Source organism: Protopterus annectens, chromosome 1.part1, assembly GCF_019279795.1.
Source record: "Protopterus annectens isolate FY-2018-M chromosome 1.part1, PAN1.0, whole genome shotgun sequence".
Lineage (NCBI taxonomy): Eukaryota > Metazoa > Chordata > Ceratodontiformes > Protopteridae > Protopterus > Protopterus annectens.
Window position 1 is genome coordinate 1,562,610,992 of NC_056726.1, and position 22,164 is coordinate 1,562,633,155.

Here is a 22,164-nt window from a genome sequence, read left to right on the forward strand (position 1 = left end):
TGTGATTTATTTTACAGCCAAATTAAATTTTCCCTGAGGAAAAAATTCAAGGACATGGCCATTCACGGTTTACAGCATTTACTGTATACATGTCAATATTATGTGTTCAAAGAAGAGATTCTTCAATCAGATAATATAGATCCATATTCTCCTACTGTGCCATCTTTCATCCTACCATGACTCAATAACATATCGCAACATCTCTCCAACTCTGTCATAACCCCCTATCCATACTTCCTCTTCACGCACTCCACACATTGCACCAAACCTATTTAATATTGCCTATCACCTTTATTCCAAATATAGACTTCACCTTTATTCCAAATATAGACTAACTGCACTTCAACCCAAACCAAAACAAAATTAAGTGCAGGAATCCTCTCCAAAAAAACAAATATGTATAATTCCTAATATACTAAAATCCTTCTAGGATGAGATATACACTGTAAACCTGGCACCACCTATCACAATGAACAGAAAGATAATTCTCTCCCACACACTTCTGTAACCCAACAACAGCCAATCCCCAACGCTGGTGATCTAATTTTTGCTGCAATAAATGTTAAAAGTATAAGAAAAAGATCTGCTGAACTACATGCCTAGATTACCCAACATAAGCCTGTTTGTCTCATTGTAACTGAAACTTGGCTTAAAACCAGCGTAAATGACTCTAAAGTTATACATCCTGGCTATAATAGCATCTGGAATGACTGTATAAAAAGGAAAGGTGATGGTATTGCTTTAATATTTTCCAGCACTTACGAGTTTCCCTTTCGATTCTCGGCTGGAGCGCCTTTTGTGTGGAGTCTGCATGTCCTCCCCTGTGGTCGAATGGCATTCAAAAGACATGTGTAGAATGGGCATGCCTTCGCTGAAGGTTGGGCATTGAGCTGGCACCTCAGCACCCGTAAAAAATCTACTACCAATCATTAGCAAACTGGAGTTCCGCTGTGGCAACCTCTAACCGGGAAAAGCCAAAAGAAGAACAACTTACCAGTTTCCCCTTACAGTGAACCAATACCAAAATTCATCTCAGCAGAGCTTCTTATTGTTTTCCTTAAAATAAGCAATCATAAATAAATATGTATTACTGTCCTTTACATCCCTCCTGGTGACAATACAGATGTACTGGAAGATATCCTACACTGGATATCCATAACATTTTCACAAATAAAAAAATACTACTGGATGATGTGAATGTCAATTGTTTGGACAAAACCTATAACTCCCCCATATTTAGCATGAACTTATATGGTTTCACACAACTAATTAATGGCCCCACACATTACAGCAAGAAATCAAATTCTCTAGCGGACTGGATCCTAGTATCAAGGCCTAGCGCAAGTACTCTATCAGAGGTACAATGTCAGACTCTCTCAGTGATCATCTCCCAATCTATATGACTAGACATCTCACAAATGCAGTTAAACAGCATGTTTATAAAACAACACATAATCTTTCCAAGTTTAACCCAGAAGTGTTCATTACTACACTATCTATTAACTGGAACTTACTAAAAATCCTCCCATTAGTCAATGCTGTAACTGAATTCAGTTAAACTTTTCTAAATATCCTAAATAGCTTTGCACCTTCTAAAAGGAAGTCACTGAAAAAAATAATGCAATTTAGCTATCCAAAAACAGTTGAATGCTAATGCAGGATAGAGAAAAAGATTGTAAAGAATTGCAAAAATATAAAACACTCCAGTATCTTGAAAACTTCAGAATGCTTCGCAATCGTACTAAAAAGCTAATAAATGAAGACAAAAACTATACTATAATAATTTCCAGAACAATAGTAAATACAACCCTAAAAAAGTTTTGGACATCTATTAAAGAAATCTTATATCCCAGCCAAAAATTCAACCCAAACCCCTCTCCCGATAACTCACCACTTGAAATTGCAATACAGTTCAACTCCTATTTTATAGATATTATAGCTTCTCTAACCAAGGATTCCTCGGCATCTAATCCCAACCCTGCCAAACAGCCACATGGCACCACATCCACTTTCACCTTCAAACTTGTGCCCACATCCTAACTCTTACACAAACTTAAACCATGATCTTCTTCAGCTGATGACCTACCGAGCAAGTACCTAAAAAGAGCAGCCAACAGTGTTGCCTATCCTGTCTCAATCCTTATAAATAGGTCAGTCTAGGAATCCCACATTCCCACTCTCTGTAAAAAGTCACACATTATCCCTCTGCACAAAGGAGGAAATTCAACAGACATTAATAACTTTAGACCTATAGCAATCTTATCTCCCCGCAACAAAATACTTGAAAAACGTATCCAAAACAATTGCTCAACTATCTCCTGCAGGAAGAATGCCTAACCCTACACACCATGGCTTCCATCCTTCCCATAGTACTAGCATTGCCCCTCTAACCTATATAGATACTGTCAGTAAAGCTAGAGATAACAGCAAAATAGTCTCTTCCTTATTTCTTGACTTGTCTAAAGCCTTTGACACAGTTTGAAATGAAAGGTCATCATCATCTTCTTTCGGCTGTTCCCGTTAGGGGTCGCCACAGCGGATCTTCTGTTTCCATTTCTTCCTGTCATCATGCTCTTTCACACCAACCGCCTGCATGTCCTCTCTCACCACATCCATAAACCTCATCTTAGGCCTTCCTCTTTTTCTCTTACCTGGCAGCTCCATCCTTAGCATCCTTTTCCCAATATACCCAGCATCCCTCCTTAGCACATGTCCAAACCAACGCAGTCCAAACAAACAGTTTGAAATTAAAGGTAAGTACTTCAAATGTCCTCACTAGGTCTCTCTCAGCCCACCTTTCTGTGGTTCAAAAGCTACCTGTCCAATAGGTATCAGTCAGTAAAATGGCACTCCATGCTCTCGCCTTACCTTCCAATCACCACTGGTGTACAACAAGGCTCTATCCTTGGTCTCCTCCTCTTTAACATTTTCACCAACACCCTCTATACTTCCACACAACAGGCTACTCTAATACAATATGCAGATGACCGCACTCTAATTTGTACATCTGACAACATGGTACACCTCCAGAAATTTACTCAGGAAGCTTTAACAGCCACTGAAACATGGCTTTGTAACACACAACTCATACTCAATCCATAAAAGACCAAACTACTGTTTTTCCCCAAATCCCTCTCTCATTAAAAAAAATTTAAAGTCCTCTCTCTTGATAATACAACCATTGAAGTTACTTCCCATATCAAATTATTAGGAGTGATACAGGATGATAATCTTACATTTGATATGCATATACAAAATTGCATAAGAAAAACTCATCAAAAACTAGGGATGCTTTACAGAGCCAAAAACTTTCTCATCGATGCAACTAAAACTACACTTGCCACTACTTATCTCCTCCCCACTCTTCTTTGTGGTGGTCCCATCCTTACCAACCTCCAGGTTTTATAAAAATCAAAACTGGAATGATGCTGTAACAAAGCTGCTAAATTTGCAACACATACCACTTTCAAAACCCACCACTACATAGCGCTGAAAAGCCTAAATTTGTTAGAATTGCCACATAAGCTAATATTTACACAGCTTTCTACCACCTATAAAATTATCCAGCATCCATCTGCCTGTCCAGCACTAAAAAACATTCTACACAGCTATGTTGCCAGCTGGTCATTGTGATCCAGAGATCAAAAACTCCTGCCTGTCTACAAACCTAGCAAATTTGCTGGGCATTGTCTGCACTCGTACAAGATTGCTAAGGCCTGGAACTACTTACATGTGTCCATCAGGTCAACAGTCTCTCTCTCTCTCTCTCTCTCTCTCATCTTTCAAAACTACTCTGAAAGACTTTGTAGCTAAAATCTGGCTCTGGTCTTCCTCAAAACCAGGATAAACTATATACCCAAATGTGAGTAAGTAGCTTTTCATCATATCTAAAACCTCCTTACTCTCCATACCTCTCAACCACTTACTGCAAGAAATCTGGACAAAGCCTGACAAAATAGAGGGACAAAAGCCCAAAAATAGGGACACGTTAAATATTGCTCTTATAAACTTAGAAAGTTGCTAGAATAACAGGATTTGTGTTACCATACATTTTCCGAAGGCTATAAAGTATGAAACGCAAATGATTGCCATTATTTATTGACTTTAATCCTTACATCTTCTCAATGATTTGTTAAAAAAACACCATTTTTATGAAGAACAGACCGAAAATATGATGCAAAAATCTGGACATGCTGCAAAAATCTGTACAGCTGAGAGGTATGTGATAAACTCTCTCTTCTTCATGTCCATACTACTATCAATTTCTCTTCACTGACTTTCTCTCTAAATATACCATAAGCCTGTTCCCTCACTTCATATTAAAATTTCTAGTTAGATTAACGTACCTTTAATTTCTCTACATGCTGTCTAAAATTTCTCTAAATATTAAATGACTGTTATATACCTTGTATCGATTCTTAACCAATGTTTTTATATTATGTCTAATTTGTTAATTAGTTAAGCTGCAGATGTTTTTGTTTAAATTTTGAGGATTGTAAAATTATTGTTCTTTAAATGTTTTGTAATAATTTGTAGCTTTTCTCCCTGAGCCTCTGCTAAAAATGGGCTTCTGCCAAGTCAAACTTTCCCGGTAAATAAATACCAATAAATAAATAAAGTGCTATATTTAAGGGAGCAGATAACATGACAATAATTATAAAAGTAAAATATGTTTAAGCAAATGTAGCAAATTTCTATTTCTACAACATTCACTCTTCTCATTGCAACCACTGGAAAACAGCAGAACTGGGAGATCTACAAAAGCAAAGAACTACAAGAGGGAGAGAAACTAATACTCCAAACTGAAATGCTCAAAATGTCAAAACAGCAGCATTTCCAACTGAAAGCATTTTTTGCAGAAAGGGGAAGGCCCCAACATTCCCCCTGACCAATTATATGCATGTACAAACATGGAAAAGGGAGAAATCTCCCAAAACAGGAATCACTCTCGGTGCACACTTAGAAATCACGCCAGCAATTATTTTCTGTATAAAAGCAAGGTCCTTTGTCTTGTGGTTTGAGCACGTGCAGCTTGAGGAATTCTATTTCAGTCACTTGCAAATATAGCACAAATTAGTTTGCATGTCCCGTCCTTACAAGAACTTTGAAGTAATAGCTGACATTCACAAATGCTCGGGCCACAGAAGAGCATCACAGAGTGTCTGCCAGTACTTGAAAGACTTCAAACTGACATCCTTACAAAAGCCTGCAATACAGCTATTTTTGCTTGTTGCATCAGTATAACTAATGTGAATAATTCAAAAGAAGCTCTGCAAGAAACACACGACAGGTCATTCAGAGAAAAATGTTCACAGGCATGTTCTAAGTTGTGTAGAATGCCTGTGACTCACACTACTGCCATTCAATGCCAATCAGAGGGAAAAACATCACTTCCTTATGTGAAGTATGATTCCTATGAAAGGGATTTGAAGTAGATTCTGATAACAAGAAAATAAAACAGTAACACAAGATCATGTTCATATGGCAGGCCCTTTGATGGCCACTTTGCGGGGTAAAAAAATACTAAAATATACAAATCACTCGCAGTGATCATGATGCATTAACATTCACATAATACAAAAGCAAAATAAAAATATACATGTTTTTGACATCCAAGGTATTTTCCTTTGAATAGGATATCATTTAATTCACTGTTCATTGAACTTTTCAATCTAGAAATCCATTATTTTTCAGATGTTGAGTTCTGTAGCTGTTTGCATTAGCATGCTTGATATATTTTTTGCAATTGCTGTACATGGTTTTTTGTGTGTGTGTGTGTGTGTGTGTGTGTGTGTGTGTGTGTGTGTGTGTGTGTGTGTGTGTGTGTGTGTGTGTGTGTACATGGGTTATCATTTAGTCTTAATAAAACAGAAGTTACAATTTGTTTTTTTTCCCCACTGGCAGATGTTTATAAAGTTCATGTGATTGTTTTTGACATTAAAGTAACCTCAACACGACCCTACAACACCTATATTCAGCCTTTGTTTGTTTGTTTGTGTCTTTCGGCTTTTTCCCGGTTAGGGGTCGCCACAGCGAAACTCCGGTCCGCTAATGATTGGCAGTAGAGTTTTACGTGCTGGCTGTCTTGTTGCAAAAATCTTTGAGAAAATATGTGAACAGTTCTTATATCAACTTAACATGTATGGCTTCCTCAGTCATGTCCAGCACAGATTCTGCAGTAGTTACAAGACTAACTTCTAACTTTTACTAGTCCAAGTATGGAAATAAACAATGATTTTTGTTGTCAGTGTGCTGTTTTCTTACTCTATCTATATTGCCATGTTTCTATTCAGTCATGTCTCCCACCATGTTGATGACTATATTTTGCTGAATGTCTTTGTTGTTCCTTCTTTTACTGACATCTGAATTCCTCTTTGTTTTTGTTTTACAGGTCAAGTTTCTTCATGAAAACTATTGTTGCATCATAGCATATATTATTTGTTCTGGAAATTTTCTTTTCAGGTCTCTACTAAAAGGAGGCCACATCCCAGCAAGAAATCAAAGTTATCATGTGGAATCTCTACTTAAATTTGAAGGGTTTGATGGACTTTTAACATAATTCCATCACCACTTATCCAAATGGACATTCAATGTTCTCATGGAAAGCAATTGTTCTAATCATGGTATCTTTAAAACTGTGGTACCACAAAGTTCAGTTTTAGGTGGTGTTCTATTCTTGCTTAATGATGAGCTAGCCTCTTATCTCTCACTATGTCATCTATACTCTATGATGCTTTGTGAATTACACTGGTTAACGTAAATAAAGCTGCTTAAAACCAAATGTAAGATGACTTTAACCAAGCATGCTCTGTGGAAGCTGTAATAAATTAAAAACAACACAAGCTCTACAGATGATAAACCCTCATAACACACATAGCTAACAGGCATACATCCAATAATATGTCTATTTTTAACTCCTATGTTTTAAACATCAAATATAAAGCATTATGGACAAGGTATAAACACCAAGCATGTTACAGAATCTCAGACCTGCTTACTTCTGATACAAATGTGATATGAATTAACTGCACATCCCTCCACACTAAATTGCAGCCAAAACATCTGCACAGTTCAAATTGCTATAAGCTAAATATATATATCTATATATATATATATATATATATATATATATATATATATATATATATATATATATATATATATTCATTCCTCTATCATGAAATCAGGGCACCACTCTCTTGGCATAAAAAGTTAAGTGGTTACATATCATAGGATCATGGAATATATACAAGGCAAATTGAATAGAGGTCATGTGCACCATGCCAATTACCACCCTCAAGCTCTCCCATCCCTTTCAAGGAAAGCAAGGCCTGAAAGTAAATTTAAGGGTGCCCATCTAGTTGTATAAGCTATGTTTGAAGGATGACCTTGAAGGGAGAGTATATTCAAGAGAGGGAGGTGCTGGATCATATGTAGTTTTATTTATTTACTCATGTAGGTTGAGAGGTCTCGTTTTAGTGTACACTGCACTATTTGACTTACTGAGGAAAAATAAGGTCAAAGATATCCGGATCCCTGAGGGTATGGCAAGTAAGGCACAGATCCTCCCTCGGGAGTATAGGAATAAATATTCCAGGATCCCTGAGGGTATGGCAAGTAAGGCACAGATCCTCCCTCGGGAGTATAGGAATAAATATTCCAGGATCCCTGAGGGCATTGCAAGTAAAGCACAGATCCTCACTTAGGAGTATAGGAATAAATATTCCAGGATCCCTGAGGGTATGGCAAGTAAGGCACAGATCCTCCCTCGGGAGTATAAGAATAAATATTCCAGGATCCCTGAGGGTATGGCAAGTAAGGCACAGATCCTCCCTCAGGAGTATAGGAATAAATATTCCAGGATCCCTGAGGGCATTGCAAGTAAAGCATAGATCCTCACTTAGGAGTATAGGAATAAATATTCCAGGATCCCTGAGGGTATGGCAAGTAAGCCACAGATCCTCCCTTGGGAGTATAGGAATAAATATTCCAGGATCCCTGAGGGCATGGCAAGTAAGGCACAGATCCTCCCTCAGGAGTATAGGAATAAATATTCCAGGATCCCTGAGGGCATTGCAAGTAAGCAAGAGATCCTCCAGGACAGATCCTCCCTTGGGAGTATAGGAGTAAATATTCCAGGATCCCTGAGGGCATGGCAAGTAAGGCACAGATCCTCCCTTGGGAGTATAGGAATAAATATTCCAGGATCCCTGAGGGCATGGAAAGTAAGAAACAGATCCTCCCTCAGGAGTATAGGAATAAATATTCCAGGATCCCTGAGGGCATGGCAAGGTACAGATCCTCCCTCAGGAGTGGAAGTTAAAAATGTGTAGGTCGGAGATTGCTTTTGTTAGGAAACTCTGCATTTCTTGAAATACATGCAAAGGTCTATTATATTCTATGATTGGTCTGACCAGGATAAAGTACTAAAGAACAATGGCGTCCTTGGTTTTAGAAGAGACAGCTCTGGCAATTAGTTGTGAGATATAGAAGTATTTTGTTCAGACTGTTTATTCAGTTTTATGAAAAAATTGGATATGGAGATATAAAATCCTTGGAAAATTTGGAAAGGAGAGGCCAAAAAAGTTTACAGATACTCTGGATTAGCTTGCCCCTTTCATCACACATTTTCAGCACTTCTGCAGCAGAGGGGTGAAACACCAAGTCTATATCCAAGGGAGAATTTAAAATCTCATTTTTAGCGTCATCTAGGAGGTCCTAAGAAGGCAGCCATTCAAACCTCCTCAAAACAGTACCAGTGGCCATAACCTTGGAAGAGGTATAAACAGAGTCATACACACACTGTAAACAATGAGAAGTGATCTGTGCAGTAGAAGAAACTAAGTTATTTAAAATGGATTTATCCTCACAACAAGAAACTGCAGGTAAAACATTCCTCATACTTTCACAATTTGTCAGAATACACTTTAGCATATGAGCCTAACAATTAAAAATTCTGAAAATCATAGTTGTATACACTTTTTCCCCATACTTATAAACACATTTCCCACCCTTATCAGAGAGAGTAAAATTGGAATTACCTGAGTGTTTAGTAGCAGTGGGATCAACTAAAGCAATAGCTACTGGGTCAGGTTTGGAAATAGTGTATACAAATTTAAAAGGCTGAGGAACTTTATACATCCTATCTACCTTTTAGGGGTAGCTGGCTATCAGGAAAATGGCCGACAGTAACACACACATCCTCTAAAGCACAAAGAACAGGAGGAATGGTTGCAGGTTCTGGAAAATCCTTCTATAACAACTCATAATATTTTCTGAGGGACTGAAAAACCTCAGTGTTCTCCCGCTGAAAACACCAGCACATTCTAGCAACAGTCTCAGAGAAAGAAACCCCCCCCTACAGGGAGAATTAGAAGATGAGCTCTCTTCTGAGTCGAAAGTCAGAAATTTGAGGGAAAAAAAACTGTACACATCCCTGCAGCTTCCTGTTAAGAGTCAGAATCTTGAATCTATTCAAGAAAGGAAGAATTCCTCTTTCTTTTTACCAGAAACTACTTTACAAGAAGAATCAATAGCCAGACTCAAACCCTGAGCCAGACCTAGTAAACTACTCTTATCTAAAGAAGATTGAGAAGTAGATATAAGTTTAGTTTTTTGTTTCTTTGGGCCAACCATGTTACTAATAGCAGCAGCAGTTGCACCAGGGATGGGCGCAGCATTCTGACATAACAGGGAAAACCTCCCTGTTCTGTTTCCCAGGATTAACAATAGGGGCTCTTCCTCACTGACTGAGAGGACCCCAACAGCTGCAGTGGATGTGGCTATTCCCTGGTCCATACTGGCTGTAGGTGCTACATTAGAGGGTGTCAGAGTAAAAGATGAGTGGTCTGAAATATAGCAAAGGGCCACAGGTCAGTCACCCACCTGCAGAAGAGGCAAATTGCCTGCTGTGGTGGCAAAGTCTGTTTGATTTCTTTTTGTAGCTGTCAGAAGGACCAACCATGGGACTGGAAATTTGTTCCATGGTCAAGATGAAAATAGTGCCTTTTTCCCGGGAAAGACAAATAGCAATTGCCAGTAAACACTCCCAGTCAACAAAGGTCACTTTTTTAGCAGAAAAACAAAGTAAAAAGCACTTTTAAACATTATGCCGGCTGCATAAAACTGAAATAGACACTATTCCTAACACAGAAAATGTTTTCAGTTACTTTGCACTACTTATAAACTGACAGAAAAAATTATCTCTGTGTTTAAATGTACTTTAAAGTCTTAAGACAGTCTGTTAAAACACAACACACTCAGCTTTAAAACAATGTTCCTGAACAGGAAAGTAATAAAACTTAAATAAAATTAAGGAAATAGAAGTTTTTGCCCCAAATCTGCACAGCAAAGGAAAGCAAAAGCTGCCCACCGATGTTTGAAAACCTCCGAGGAATGTACTCTTCGGCAGCAGTAAAACTCTGAAGGGGTTCACTCCTAAACTTGTCTTTTAGTCAGCTCAGCTTAAGCTGCCTGACAGTTTGGACATGTGGAAGGTGCCCAAAAGCTATGGAAGCTGACTTGCTGTTATATCCTTGGGAGGATATAACCCCATATAGCTAAGGCTACTGTGGTAGCGATCAGTATGATGAACATTGCTTGTTAAGTACTCTAAACAACTTATAAAATGACAAGAACAAAGAGCGATCCCACTTAAAAGCACAATACACTCTCATGACAGTCAAACACAAGGTCCTAGCTTTAAAATACATTTCCTGTGCATGAAAGTGTTAAGAAACAAACATTTTTTTAAAAATAGGATTTTATTTCCCAAAAGTACCTTATCTGCCCTACCAATGAACAGCACAAGCTGATCATCATTCCTCAAAAGCCTCAGAAGGGTGTATTCCTCGATAGCAGGAAAGCTATGAAGGGCTTGGCACCCAAACCTGTCTTTTTAGTCAGCTCAGCTTGAGATGACTAACAATTTGAGCATGTAGAAGGTACCCTAAAGCTTTGGAAGCTGTCCTGTTTTTATATCCTATGCAGGATATAACCTGTATAGCTTAGGCTACTGCAGCAGTGATCCAGCATGAAGAACATCACTGGTCATCTTCTGTCTGACTAAGGAGGCATCAGCAGCTATGACAATATGTGGTCAGTCCTTGGGACGATTTGCTATCCATCTTACTGCACAGGAATCTGTGTTTAATGCCATAGCTTATTTATGACTCCATAATGTGGCATTGTGTCAAATGCCTTGGCCAAATCAAGGCAGGCAACAAAGACAGCATGGCAACTGCCCACCACTTGTATGTGGCCTTCTAAAAGAAGTTTACAAGATTTAGCAGCCATGACTTTCCTTTTACAAAGCCAAATTGTTGCAGGTTGAGACTTTTCAAAATTTTGATGCTGTGACTCATGAACCAGCTAATGATTGTCTCCATGGCTTTGCAGATAAAATTCATAAGGCTGACAGTGCAGTAGTTACCAGGGTCCTTAGTCGGTCCAACCTAGTATATGAGCATTATACACAGTACACCAGGATTAGCAGAGGGTGTAGCATTTCTTTTCTATCCTTTATGGATCAATGTGAATGTGGTTCGACCATTCGGAATCAATAAATAAATATATATAGAAATACATACACATATACGCAGATTTTACATATATATATATATATATATATATATATATATATATATATGTATGTGTGTGTGTGTGTGTGTGTGTGTGTGTGTGTGTGTGTGTGTGTGTATGTATATATATATATATATATATATATATATATATATATATATATATACACACACACATACACACACACACACACACATATATATATATATATATACAGAGAGAGATAGATAGATAGATAGATAGATAGATAGATAGATAGATAGATAGATAGATAGATAGATAGATAGCCCCTTTTCCCATTTTAGCTCATGGGATCAAGGTGTCACATCAACAGTGGCAATCATCTGCAGACTATTTATCTATAAATATAGATATAGACATAGATATAGATATGTGTGCATGCATGTATGTGTCTGCATGTGTATACATATATATATATATATATATATATATATATATATATATATATATATAAAAGTGGATATAAAAAGTGTACATACCCCTGTTAAAATGCCAGGTTTTTGTGATATAAAAAATGAGACCACAATAAATCATTTCAAAACTTTTTAACCTGTACAATTCAATTGAAAAGCCAACAAATCTGTTGGGGGAAAATATAAATAAAAAATGTACAATAAGCTGGTTGCACAAGTGTGCACACCCTTAAACTAATACTTTGTTGAAGCACCCTATGATTTAATTACAGCATTCAGTCTTCTTGGGTAAAAAAAAAAAAAAAACAAAAACACACAAAAATCAATCTTTTTTTATGTTTTTGCAAGCCCTCTTCCTCCCCCACACGCCCTCTTCCAAATTATGTATACCACCTCTGAAATCACACTACATTGATAATAAAAACTCAGAGTAATCTTCAAGCCGAGTAAAATGACAAAAAAATTTTAGATCCCTAGTAGAACTTTTCCGTTATTAAACCAGAACACTTTTTGAAATAAATAAGAATACATAAATAAACAAACAAACAAATAAAGAGTCAGGAAATCCGTTGTTTAATCCTTGGTAGATATCTGGGTCCTGGAAGTGTATTTTCTACAGTGAGGAGAATCGCACTCCATTGAGGAAAATGGTAAATTTCCCGATCCTCACTGTACCACAACCTCCATTCTAAAGCTTCAAGTTTTTGGAAATTCAGTCATATTGTCTCACCTGAAAACTCGGCAGTTGCCCACCCCTAGTGTAAATTTGATCTGGGACCCTCCTCCCAGTCTAGTGTCATTACCTCATTCTACCCAGTACAGGGAGAACATTTGAGAAGGCCAATCAGCTTAGTTTCTGCTACTCCTTTCTCTCTTTCCACTAAAAAAAAAAAAAATGTATCTGCTTTTACTGTATTTGTGTTTCTTCCTACTTTATTTTGCTTTTGTGTCATCTTAAAAGTACTCAATTGTATTTATTACTGCTTGGTGTAACTCATTCTAAGCCTTTTAGTTTAAGCACTTGGGCTTTAGACCAGTTATTATACATTAAGAGGGTTTGTGGTCTGCACTCTTGTGGGAGGAGAGGCTGGACTCTGCCCTTCTGAGCTGGGAATTTCTGGTTAAAGGCTTATAGTGCCTGCATATTTGAACTGCTTCTTAATGAAATTGGTACACCTTGTTTGCTGTAGCATAGACTAGATCCAGGCCTGCTGAATCTAGCTTTGTATGTATAACTTGAGCACTAATCCAGGCATTCTTTAAAGTATTCAATTGTATTTATTACTGCTTGGTAGTAACTTGATTAAAGTGTAGCTATCATTCTAAGTCTTTTGGATTAAGCACTTGGGCTTCAGACCAGTTGTTTTACATTAGGAAGGTTTGTGGCCTGCACTGTGGTGGCAGGACAGGTAGCTTATATCCTTCTAAGTTGGGAACTGCTGATTGAGGGCTCAGTGTCTGTTATTCTAAAAGTGTATTAGTTCTGGTTTAAGCACTTGGGCTTCAGGCCAGTTATTTTACATTAAGAAGGTTCGTGGTCTGCATTCTTGTGGGAGGAGAGGCTGGACTCTGCCCTTCTGAGCTGGGTATTTCTGGTTAAAGGCTTATAGTGCCTGCATATTTGAACTGTTTCTTACTGAAATTGGTACACCTTGTTTGCTGTAGCATAGACTAGATCCAGGCCTGCTAACTCTAGCTTTGTTTGTATGCTTGTTGTTTGTTTGCTTGTTATTTCCCTGAATCGCTAATTCCACCTAAAATGCGGCTTTTCAGTGCTTCTGTGGATCCCTAGTGATGTCTGCATTGCTTACTGTACTTATTTCCTTGTTTCACTTGAAAGAAAGTTACTGTTTGTCATTTTTACCTGTAACACATTGCATTTAAGTTACCTGGCACTTGCTCACTAAGTCAGCACTAAAAAATTAAAAGCACTACACCCTCACAAACTCCCCTTGAGTACCTTGTTCCCCATTGGCCCTTTTTTCAATTATAAAGCAATTCCCAATACTATTCTACCATGTCCAAAGGTCAGTTGTCAATCTCCTCTCTGGTCCAGCTGGTGAATCTGGGAATCTTGAGGCAATGTTACTACTGCCTCATGTACACAGACAACCCTCTCCTCCTCCCAACAAATCCCAACACATGTGAGAGATGCAACCATATAGCCAAACTGGAGGCTAAGCTCTCTCAACTCAGTACTGGCGTAACCAGTCAGGAGGAGAAGGAAACCACACTCACTACAATTCCAGTCTCACACAGACCTACCACGACAGCAAACCAAACACATAAACACACAAAAACATACTCAGAGGCTCTAAATAAAAATCTGCCTAAGCAGCAGAGACCTCCAAAGCAGACACCCAAGCAACCGCTACCCCAAAACAAAACATGTGCAACACATAGCTCACAAAGCCAGTGTGCCGAACAGTCACAGCCTTTAAGACTAAACAGCACACCTGATACACTTGTAATAGGTGACTCTATCGTCAGGCACACTGACGTCCCGCTCACCAGGCTGAACAAGGAGAAGGTCACGGTGAGCTGCCTGTCAGGCGCTAGGATCTGCCACATAACACAAGTACTCAGGTCACTCCAAGGCAAGTACAAATATGACTCAGTCATTGTCCATGCTGGTGTGAATGACCTGAGACGTACCTCCCTGGACTACATGAAAAGAATCATAGAGGAGCTCTCTGAGCATGTAGCCCAGGCCAGTATGACCCTGACCTTGAGTAGCATCTTACCCTCACCAAAAATGATGCCACAATATGAAGATAAGATGATCAATTTCAACAATTGGCTTAAGTATTGGTGTCATTCAAAGGGGATCCAATGCCTGTCAGCCTGGGATGACATGCTCGACAAGCCACGATGCTTTGCTAGGGACGGCTTGCACCTGTCACCCCTGGGCTTTCGGATATTGGCAAAGGCTCTTGCTACCCCCATAGTGCCTTTTTTAGGCAAGGCTCAAAAGACAAACCCATAGGTATCACAAGGGATAAGAAACTAAGAGTAATGCTACTCAACGCCAGAAGTCTAAACCTCAAGATGCGCGCACTCGAAACTCTCCTTAGCATGGAGAACATTGATATCTGTGCAGTAACAGAAACCTGGTTCAAGGCTCTCGAGAGCACCCCAGCACTACCAGGTTATACCTCATACCATGCTTTTCGGCCCCATAACTTGGACCGAACCACAAAAGGAGGAGGAGTATCAATATTCGTCAAAGATACTCACACCTCCAGGTTGGTGGCACAGCACGAAGCATCAGAGACTATCCATGTGCAACTAACAGTGGGTAAAACTGCCTTCCAGTTTATAGCCTGCTACAGACCACCCTCCCAAACCCAGGAACCCCAATCAGCCTTCCTGAGAACACTGGAAAATATGAAGGTCTCTCCAAACACTATTATATTGGGCGACTTCAGCAACCCAAACATAGACTGGGAGCATTACTCTAGCTCCAACACCCTAGCCCAAAGGTTCCTAGAATTTATAAACTCAAATGCTATGGAACAACTTGTTACCACTCCCACAAGAGGGGAAACATACTGGACCTGATTATCACCAACATGGGGACTCTATGCTCCAGACCAGAAGTGTAACCCTCACTGGTAAGATCAGACCATAAACTAATTTCACTGGATATTCACATCCCGACCCCACCCCCTGCCCAGAAAACCACAGTGAAAAACTTCTCTAAAGCAAATTTCACACTCCTCAAAACTGAGGTGGAATCCTTCAAAGCCCCCGGGCCTGTGGAGAATACGGCCCAGACTGCAGAATCCTTTATAAACGCATTCTATGAACACCTTCAGGAATGCATGGATCATGCAATCCCAAATAAAACCAAGACCCAATCCTCCAAAGGCAGACGTCCTGTCTGGTGGTCCCCAGCCATAAACAAACTATACAATAGAAGGAGGAAGCTACTACATGATAGAGCAAAATCCCAAAAAGGGAAGGCATCTCTGATCAGTATTAGCAAAAAACTACGGGCACTCATAAAATCGTCTAAGGCCAGCTTCTAGAGAAAAATTGCACAGGACACTAAGGATAATCACAAGGCTTTCTTTAGTTATGTTAGGTACCTGGGTTGGAATTCCCAGATATGCTCAGAGTTAGTCCAAAATGACAAAAAATACACCATACCCACAGACATTGCCAACATCCTAGCTGACAGGTTCAGCGCAAACTTCTCCCCCCCTCCACACCAAAAGGGCAAATATCTATCCCAGCAGAGTGCTGCCCCCCTGACATCTCAGATGCTCAGGTAAGAGCCGATCTCTCCAAAGCAAAAAACACAGCATCAATGGGACCAGATGGTGTCCCGGGCTGCATCCTACATGAACTCCAAGAAGAGCTAAACCCAAACATAAAACTACTGTTCAATCTCAGCTTTACTACACGATATGTACCCAAAGAGTGGCGTACAGCAACAGTGGTCCCTCTCCACAAAGGTGGTGCCTCAACGGATCCTGGAAACTGTCGCCCCATAAGCCTGACTAGCTTGGTCTGCAAAGCTATGGAAAGGATCATCATGGACCTCATAAATAAAGATATCGGGGGCCTACAGACACTGGATCCTACCCAGTTCAGCTTTGTTAAGGGCAGATCCTACCTCTTAAATCTGGTCGATTTCTTTGAAACAGTCACCAAGGCCAATGACGAGGGGAAGGTGGTCCACACAGCCTACATGGACCTTGCAAAAGCCTTCGATACAATACCCCACTCGGGCATTATAGATAAGCTCACCAGCTTAAATATAAATCCCTATGTCACTAGATGGGTTGCAAACTGTCTCAAGGACAGAACCCACATGGTTAGAATTGCTGGAGCCATGTCAGACTCCAAACCAGTTACAAGTGGCATCCCACAAGGCTCAGTCCTGGGACCTCTCTTGTTCGGTATATATTTCTCAGATGTACAGGCCAACATGGAAGGACTGTGGCTGACCAAGTTCGCAGATGACTGCAAACTGGGCAGCATAATCGACTCTCCAGCCGACACAAGCATCCTCCAAAAGTGCCTCATAGAAACAGACAACTGGTGCCAGAGCCATGGCCTCAAGCTAAACGCCAAAAAGTGTATAGTCATCCCCTTTGGCAAAAACAAAGTGCCCACAAATTACCACATAGGTGGTAATCCATTAAGTACAGAAGAAGTAATTAGGGACCTGGGGACCCAAGTTGATAGCAATCTCTCATTTGACAACCACGTGGCCAAAGTGGTTAGAAAAACATTTTATATAGCCCACCTGATCATGAAGGGATTCACATCTAGATCAGGTGAGGTCATTGTGCCTCTTTACTCATCCCTCATCAGGCCCATAATTTAGTACAATGCCCCTTTTGGGATGTACCTTACCAGACACCTGCAGCAACTGGAAAGACCCCAAAAGTACCTCACCAAGAGGATCAAAGGGCTCAAACAAATGCCATATGCTGTCTGGTTAAAGAGACTCCAGCTCTACTCAGTGGCATACCGCCTGCTCAGAGGCGATCTGTGCCTGACGTATAAAGCCATGTCCAACCCGGAATTAATGGACATGCTGCACCTCAGAAAATCCAAATCCCATCGAGCTATGCGCACGAGAGACTTGAACCTCAGCACTGAAATAAATAGGACATGCTGGAGGGACAGATTCATAACCCGGAGGCTCCCTTCACTCTGGAATAAAATCCCAGTCCAGGTTAGGCAGAGTCCCTCATTGACTCTCTTCAAGAGGAATCTTGATGAGTTATGGGAGATCATAGGTTTACCTCGGGTATCACTTCTGTGTCACTGTTAGACAGAGGCACAGTATACTAACCTCAAAAAAGGGCATAGCAAAATTAATTTAAAATGGGTGGCGAAAGCCAAACACACTCTGGCTAGGTTTATAAATGCCCTAGGGCAGATAGCCTAGTATGAACCTATGAACCTATGAACCTAAGACCAAGCAAACCAGATTTTCCTATGTTTAACGAAGCTTCTTCAGAAAATTAACAAAAAAAAAAAAAACTAAAATTACATCAGTATTTAAAGCACAGAAGATGGGAACATAGCTAGAACAACAAGAACAAACAGGTAGATATGAATCTAGATCAACACCCATATCCAGAAAACATTATAGAGGATATTATTCATGAAAAAAACATATTTAATTTAAGATATATAAAAATAAGTTTAATTAAGTATTACATTCATATGCATACAAAAGCTCAAATAGAGTGACTTCCAGTGGAGATTTAATGGATATAAACACATTTTATGTAACTTCCTATAATCCAGTAATCAAATAACTTGGTATAACATTTTTATTTAAATAATATATCAATTAATTACAAGGTTTGATGTCTAACCCCATTTCTTGCTTCAAGAGTCAATATCCAATATCTTTCTTTTCTATTTAAAATGTAATTTTAATTTATCATATATATATATATATATATATATATATATACACACACACACACACACACACACACACACACATATATATATATATATATATATATATATATATATATATATATATATATATATATCTACACACACATATATATATATATATATATATACACATATATATATATATATATATATATATATATATATATATATATATATATATATATATATCTATAGGGGGAAGGTGAAACTATGATTTCAATCCCTATAAATTAAAATATTGCACTAGAATGCTGAGTTTTTTTGTCTAACCAAGGCAATGCTATCTCTAAAGCGTGTAAGATCACTTAGATGCAAAGACAGCCTTTGTTTAATAGATTACAAGGTTTGTCCCACATGGAAGCCTCCACATACACATGAGCAAAGGTAAACGCCCTACTCAGTGTTACATGTTATAAGTTACTTATAAGTATACTTTTTGAGTATTATGTGACAAAAAAACGTTGTCCTAATAACATTTGGACAAAACAAACTATTCCTTTATGGAAAATGACCTGTGGATGTATTACCCAAAATATACCTTGTTTTATCCTGAATAATGGATCCTTATGGGTGTGCAATATATTACATATAACTGATTTAACCTTCCCTAAATTACTGCCAAAGTAGCAATAAAACTTAACTGCTGGCAAGAATAATTATCAGGGGGAAAATTATTAGTTCTTGTTCACGTTATATTTTTGCTTTATTTGCTTTAAATACTGATGTAATTTTGTTTCTGATGCACTGAAGAAGCTCTGTTAAATGGAGGAAAACCAGGTTTGATTGGTCTAGTATGAGCCTTTGATTAAAGCTTTATTTGAGAATTCTTTTTGGTGATGTGTTTTTTCTGTTGGAGCACTTGTTATTTTTACACAAGCACATTTTTTGATATATATATATATATATATATATATATATATATATATATATATATATATATATATATATATATATATATATACATATACAGTTGTGTATGTTACTTCCACCCCTTCTTAATGCTTCCTGATTTTGCGCAGTTCCTCCCAGCTTTATTGGTTATCATGCCCACTCTTTCCCCTGGAAGTTTCCCTTTATGTTGCAAATCTACATGGTGAGATTGTTTGTCCTTCCTATTAAATTATCTTCTAATCCTTTGCTCTGTTCATTTATTATCTGTCTCTCCATATCTTCTTGCTATTCTTCAAAGCTGCATTAATTTTGACATATTTTCCTGTCTCCGTTGCCTTTTGCTTTCCTTCCTAAGCCACTTTTAAACTCTTCACAGACTGGCTAGCCATTTTGCCTTCTTAATCTTTCTGCTTTGGAATATTTTGTTGTCACCAACTGGACAACATCCCGAACCTCTGTCCATAGTTACTTTGGTGCTCTGGCCACAAGGTTTAATTCTACAAATCATTTCATCTCCACTGCATTTTTCCAAGGAATATCATTCATCTTATATCTAATCAACTTGGAGGCATTTCTTGTTTCCTCTAGGATAAGAAGCTAATGGTCTGAGCTACAGTCAGCTTAAGGCCTAGAGCTACTCCATCCCTGACTGCAAACTATAGAGTCAATCTGATTTCACTACTGACCATTTTGTACTATCTGTCTGTAAAGCTATCTCATAAGCTGTTAAAGAAGGGTGTTTGCCCTGATGAGTGAATCACCTTGGCAGAATTCTACTAATCATGTTCCACTTATTCCAAGGCAAAACTTGTCATTTGCTTCAGTTCTACTTTGACATCCAATTTTATCATTGTAATCACTTATGATGAATGTAATATCTTTCTGGTGTTATGTCGACTTACTGCAGATGCTCATAAAGGTGATTCAAGTTCCTTCCTCTTTAAAATCTGTAGTGGGAGCATAAAATTGTAGCACTGTAATCCTGAATGCTTGCTTGGAGGCTAATTGAGATCATTCTGTCATTTTAGTTTATAACCAAGCAATGATTTTAATACCCTTTTATTAAAAATGAGAGCTACTCCATTTCTTCTTCAAAATTGTTACAGCAGAAGATCTAATAATTATCTGATATAAAATGACCCATTACATCAGTTTAAGTCCACTGATTTCCAAGATGTCAGTATGTATTCTTAAAATCTATCTCATCCCTAACCAACTCAAGTTTGCTATGGTTCATAGTACTTACATTCCAAGTTCCATTGGTAAATACTCTTGATAGTGTCAGGTTTTTCTTTTATCTCTGTGTATATTAGCAGATGGACATCATTTTGGCCATCTGCATCATAATCACTAGAGGCACTCATACGAGACCTCTACTTTTTCTTAGTAGTAAGCCAGGTACCTTCAGAACTGAGGGTATTGTCTTCTACTGTCAGTTTGACTTGCTTTTGGATGCTTCTGTCCATAGGGTTTTCTTGGCAATAATAGTGTAGTGGATCACCATTATATTCTTCTCTGGACTGGTCTGACCTCTCTGCCATGACCTGGCCTTCCTGGGAGACCCTACACAGTACAGCATATATCTTTACAAAGATAGACAAAGTCCCTAAACCACGACAAGGCATCCTACTAACTACTTATAGCCAAATTTTAATATCTACATGAGCTATGTCTGTAAAATATTTCTTTCCAAACTGCATGGTTCTTTTAATAGATGTATAAATATCAGACATGTTTGTACTTGGAAGACAAATCACATTTCATTCAAATGTAAGTTTACAACAAACACAACTGCTTCTTTTAATCCTCTAATATTAGAATCATTAACAATATACATGTTTTCCTTAACTTCTGAGATATTTCTATTGTGAGTAACAGAAGTAGATTTGGCATTAATCTAGTAATTCTTTTCAGATCAGAGGGTGACAGCTTCAGCCTCTAAATTGCCAAAAATGTGTCAAATATTTCTTGATCTATGTGTTTTTTTCCTCTTTGTTATTCTCTGACACAGAGACACATTCCTGTAGTTTGCTTCCATATCTAGTCTTTATTTTTCTAACACTCTACCTGTTGTCTTACAGTGTATCGCATTGGTATTTACATATTTAACACTCTACCTGTTGTGTTACAGTGTATTGCATTGGTATCAATACATTTAACACTGTACCTGCTGTGTTGCAGTGTATCGCATTGGCATTTATATATTTAGCACATGGTATTTATATAGTACCTGTTGTGTTACAGTGTATCGCATTGGTATTTATATAGCACCTGTTGTGTTACAGTGTATCGCACTAGTATTTATATAGTCTTACCCTTTGGCAGACTCAAGACTCAGGAATGCTCTGAGAAACTGAACTAACTATATTTTCAGTGCTTTCTACACCACATGGAAAAAGACAGCCTAAGCGACTTTTGACTCAACAGTTTGTGTGTATGTGTGCATGCAAGTGTGTGTATTTGTGTGTTTGTGCGTATGTGTGTGAGTCTGTCTATTTTTGTGTCCCGCTGGCAATCTGCTTCCCTCTCTTTCATTTTCTTTTCTTTTATTTCTGCAGTATCCTCTGCTTTTTCAATATTAATACAATCATTGTTGTTTCTTTCCTCAGTATTCATCTAGCCTTCCATTGCCCATTTCATTATAGGGATGTTTACTTTAACGTTTTTGAATGGTAATGTGATTTTCTTACTGGCTGACCAAAATGAGGTTCACTATTTAACAAGCAGCATTACTTAACTTGCTCTATCTGATGAAGTCTGTTTTTAACTGAAGGAAACGCTGTTTGGATAATTTCTGCATTTATGTTCCTGAATTTGCTCAATA

The 22,164-nt window shown here is 38.4% G+C and overlaps 1 protein-coding gene across 1 annotated transcript in view; it reads right to left on the reverse strand.

Annotated features, from left to right (window-relative positions):
- Window positions 1-22,164, reverse strand: part of STPG1 (sperm tail PG-rich repeat containing 1) — a 651,489-nt gene that overhangs the window by 70,163 nt on the left and 559,162 nt on the right. The gene's annotated exons all lie outside the window — the stretch shown is intronic.